We start from the raw sequence: 5,466 nt of genomic DNA on the forward strand, positions 1-5,466 counted from the left end.
GAACCTTAATGTAGTATATAAAAATTATTTTGAAATTATTTTTAGACACAATAGACTAACATAAGCCCAATTTCTATTCCTATTGTTGTGTATTTTTGTGTTCATCTCTAGAATGTAACATTCACATATGCTAGCATTAATCAACAAAGGCATGAAAAGCTTAGACTGAAAAGCCATGGAACAAATTATCTGCATTCTTAATGGGCAGGCTTCCATGAAAATCCCTAAAAATAGAAAATGACTTGTAGGTCTGTATATCTTAGTAGTTACTTGAAAGAAAGTCCTTAGAGGCTGGAGGTGATAATATTCTCATAGGAATTCTCTAAGGCTATTAATATCTGTTTTTTCCTTACAATGTTTCACTTGAATTAATCCAAACAGTGCCTCAATGACAATAATGTGCAGCTGTAGTCCACGAGGAATGATTATTCTCTTATCTAGCTACACCAGATACTTAGGAGTTCTCTAGCACAAGGCTGTTGTTTTCTAGTGTTGTTGAGGTGGGATCTGAAAATTTTATTTATTTATTTATGGCATTTATACCCCGCCCTTCAGCCCTAAAGGCTATCAGATTTATTTATTTATTTATTTATTTATTTATTTATTTATCCATCCCTTCCTTGTTACTTAAGCTGTTGGAGAGTACCCATCCATAACAGTTATATCACTAACCACCTGAAACTTCACTGAAAACGACAAATTTGCCTGGTGTTTCAAAGATAATGGAGAAAGAATCATATAACTATGGAGTTGGAAGGAATCCTCCTAATGGAGGTCCCTGCTATCCAGGAATCCACAGCTAAAGCATCCTTAAGAGAACACCTTTGCTTTAAAAGCCACAAAGAAGAAGATCCCACCACTCTCTGAGACAGTCTATTCCACTATCAAACAGCTCTTTACAGTCAAGAAGTACTTCCTGATGTTTAGGTGGAATCTCCTTTCTTGAAATGTGAATCCATTGGTTCATGTCCTGGCATCTGGGGCAGTAGAATACAATCTTGCTCCATCTTCTACATGACATTCCTTCAGAGGACAGAGTTGTCCTATCACCTCTCAGTCTTGTCTTCTCCAAGCCAAATGTGGCCAGCTCCCTACGTCATTACTCATAAAGCTTGGTTTCCAAAGCTCTTATATTTTGGTCACCCTTTTCTGGATGTGTTCAAGCTTTCAATATTCTTCTTGAACTGTGGTGTCCTGAAGTGGACACAGCACACCTGTTGAAGCCTGATCAAAGCAGTTCTTTAGCACAATTGTTCCTGACCTTGGTCCAGTAACCTGTAACCACAAAGGCAGAGCACAAGTCACCACCAGCATAATTATGCTATTGTTTGGGATGGGGGGGCTGACACTGATCCTTCATCCCTGGTTGCCCAGCAGCAACATAGGGGTTCACAATTTGGTTATGGAGTGGATTCACTCAGGTACATTCCACTTGCCCTTGCACCGGGCAGCCTATATCCCTAACTTAAGGCTGCTTCTTTTCCAAGTCTTGGGAGTCAGCCAGAACATGCCCAGGTTCACCGCTAAATTTGAGCATTAACTGGCAGATAGTGCTGTGATCAGGATCCTTGAACTCTTGTGATTAACATTGTGCAGTGAGATATGGAATACCTCCTTCAAACAATGTCAAATAGTTCAGTGGTTAGAAAGCCTGATTAAGGATCAGAGATTCCAATGGCTCTGAGAAACAAAATCAAGGCTTTTATTATAAGAACTCCATTCTAATACAGAACACTTAAGATATTTGAGGTAACATAGCTTCTTTCTAGGGTACAGCTCAGAGAGGAAACTGGCAGGAAGAAAAAAGCTGGAAAAATACCTTTGTTGGGTCCATCTGCATTGTAGAAATGATGCAGCCACTTGAACTGCCATGGCTCAATCCCACAGAATTCTGGGATTTGTAGTTTTGGGAGGCAGAGAAGGCTAAAGACCTTGTAAAATTAAAAATCCTAGGATATCATAGGATGGAGCTACAGCACTTAAAGTACTATCAAACTGCATTATTACTACAGTGTAGATGCAATCTAAGATTACATTACAGAGACAGGATAGGTAGACAAAAAGTGAGGACATTTTGGGTCTCTCAGACTAGCTAACCTTATTACTGTTGCCTGTTCAATGACATTGGCCTAAATCTCATTGTTAGTTCCAACTTTGTTGAGCATGACGTTTGCCCAGATCCTTCCAGGCTTAGGAGTGGAATCATGTGGCCTTCCAGATGTTGCTGGACTACAGCTCCCAGCATTCTTTGCTATTTATTCTCCTGACTGAGAGTATAAATACTGGGAGCAGCAGTCCAACAGCATTTGAGGAACTGAATGATTCCCAACCCTGCTATAACTGAATGCATCCAGAGGCCTTAGACACTACACAGTTATAGTACTATGGACTTTACCACACAGAGAAAATCAGGGGTTTAAACAGAAAAAAACATGTGAAAATCATGCAGTCCCAGTTAACATTTTCATATGACATCAGAATTAAAGTGCCATTATGCCAGGAATAAAGAGGCAACAAACAGCTACAAATCGTTCACAGGGAAATCCTATGAATGATTTGTTGCTGTTTGTTGCCTCTTTATTCCTGGGATAATGGCTTTTTAATCACGATGTGTGTGAAAATGTCACTTGCGATTGCACGATTTTCATGTGATTTTCACTGTTTAAACCCCTGATTTTCCCTTTGTGATAAAGTCCTATGTTCCACTTTAACTGCCTTGTGCCATTCTGTGGAATTCTGGGGTTTGTAGTTTTGTGAGGCACTGGAGTTCTCTGGTTGAGAATGCTAAATATCCCAGCCTAAACTGTGATTTCATGGGATAGAACCATAGCAGTTACACTGGAAATATTTTTGTGGTTAAATAAGAATTATACATTCAATTGAATGGCACTTTCAACTGATACCATAATAAATCCATGGAACAAAATCAGGGCAGCAGAGCCTAAGTATGATGATGTACGTAATCTATCCAATCTGATGGTGTCTTCCATATGTGATGGACTGCATCTCCCATTACCCTGTCGGATGGGAGCTGTAGTCAATACATATGGAATGGCCTTTGGAAAAGGATGGTTGGTCTTCATATACAGCACACTTGGGTATGTGGAATGAGTTGCTACCTTAAGCATTTTGTTAAGGACTCCACAAGATGGCAGTAAAGGAAAACTAAAAAAAAAAAAGAAACAACAATAAGGACATTCAAGGATACAGAGCTCTCCAACTGTGATTAAGATGCTGAAAATAGTGATGTGTTGGAACCCGGCACACTTCTAAAAAGCCACCTGGTGAGAAAGGAATCTATTTTAAAAAGTATTCTCGAACTATCACCAGTTTACTGGAAGTTTAAAATAATGGAGCCTGTGAAGGTGTATCCCATTGGATAAGGCTTGTTTGCATCTAACTTTGTATTCTAGACTTTGATTTACAGAAGATTTTCAATATCTGAGGTAGGGCCACTTCTACTGGCCCACAATTTAGATAGGTTGTGATTCAGAGGTGGTGGCTCTACCAGAGACATTTGAATTCTGCTGTGAGAACCTAGAAAATGGATCCAAGTCCATTTTGACTCTCATACACAGGGATGATATAGCGCACTGGAAAATCTCCTCTCACGCCCTGGAAGAAGTGTGCTGAGTACACGAGCCCCATTATTTCTAATGGGGCTCGAGCATACGCACTTTTTCCCCTACCGGGGGGGGGGGGGAAGATCTGGAACAAATCCCTGCATAAGGGAAGGAGGTGCTGTACATTTTATTTCCCCATATAAATGGTTTTTAAAATGGAAATCTATATATCAAACAGTCAGTGTGGTGTAGTGGCCTGAGTATTGGACTAGGATTCTGGGAGATCAGCATTCATAGAATCATGGAATCAAAGAGTTGGAAGAGACCCCAAGGGCCATCCAGTCCAATCCCCTGCCATGCAGGAACTCACAATGAAAGCACCCCTGACAGATGACCATCCAGACTCTGTTTAAAGACTTCCAAAGAAGAAGACTCCACCACCAAGGGAGTGTGTTTCACTGTCCAACAGCTCTTACTACCAGGGGGTTCCTCCTAATGTTTTGGTGGAATCTCTTTTCCTGTAGCTTGCATCCATTGTTTTGGTCCTGTTCTCTGGAGCAGCAGAAAACAAGCTTGCTTCATCCTCAATATGGCATCCCTTCAAATATTTAAACAGGGATTCAAATCCCTGTTCTGCCAAGTCAACCCATTGTGTGAGCTCGGGCAAGTGAACTTATCTTGGCTTATGAAGAAGACAATGGCAAACCTCCTCTGAAGACATGCGACCAAGAAAACAGTGTGAAAGGGTTGCCATAAGTCAATGTCAGTTTGAAGGAACATAAAAAGTGTCAGCACAAACTGCTGGGTCCAACAACCACTGTCAGCAACTCAAACAAGCCTTGTGGTTAAATCAGACCTTTGAGCAGAGCAAGCCGGCAATTTTCAGCAGAAACGTGGTTCCAGAGCCATATGAGATAACAGCAGCTGGATGGCTTCCAGGAACTGAAGCAATGAAGGAACCTCCGGGGACACACAGCACACCAATGCCAGACTTCTACTGATAAATGACCAGAGAAGTCAAGTCTCCCGAAGTGCTCTTGATTCACAGTGCTATAATACAAATACAGATCTCCAAAACGCATACCAACTCCTACTACAAACCCACAAGCTATCACTTGAAACTCCTGGGTTTATATAGACTCCAGACCATGTGGTCTCCCAAACCCAGTGAGTTCAGGTGTGTAACCATGACATGTGTCCCCTGTGTAATCCAGACACATTGTTTCATCATCCATGGCTACGTGCACTTAGACACCAAAGTGTCCTTGAGCCTATGAGCACCAGCTGTGCAAATCAGCTTCCTCTTTCTACTGAATGCTGATGGCCAAACACACACACAACAGGCATTTCCCTGTGTGTTGTTTTAACCCTTAATACTCCAACAAAAAAAATAGTGCTGGACTTATGTGTAGACACTCTACAACCTTGTTCCCTGAATCATTGTAAAGAATGGCTGGTCTGTTGATGGTGTCTTACACATGTATAAGCTCTAGTATAGACGTGGCTGAATATGATTGTCCACTGCAGGACCTCTGCATTCAGTTGAGTTTCATGGAAGTAGAACTGCACATGTGGTGCTGTTGCACATGTTAATTCAAATTTGGATGTACAGTCCATTGTGGAGTAAATTGTGTACTGAAGGCAGCTATGAAAGAACTAGATAAGCTCCTAAAGTGTAACTATATACAACTGAGCACTAAGGTTAGAATTGTCAAAACCATTGCATTCCGCATCATCATTTATGGATGTGAGAGCTGGACAATAAAGAAAGTCAATAGGAAGAAAATAAAGTCATTTGAAATGTGGTGCTGGAGAAGAGTGCTGAGGATAATATGGATAGTCAAAAAGAAAAACCCATTATAGGTTTGCCTTAGGGTGCCATAGATTGGAAATGACTTGAAGG

Source organism: Sceloporus undulatus, chromosome 4 (assembly GCF_019175285.1).
Source record: "Sceloporus undulatus isolate JIND9_A2432 ecotype Alabama chromosome 4, SceUnd_v1.1, whole genome shotgun sequence".
NCBI classification, from domain to species: domain Eukaryota; kingdom Metazoa; phylum Chordata; class Lepidosauria; order Squamata; family Phrynosomatidae; genus Sceloporus; species Sceloporus undulatus.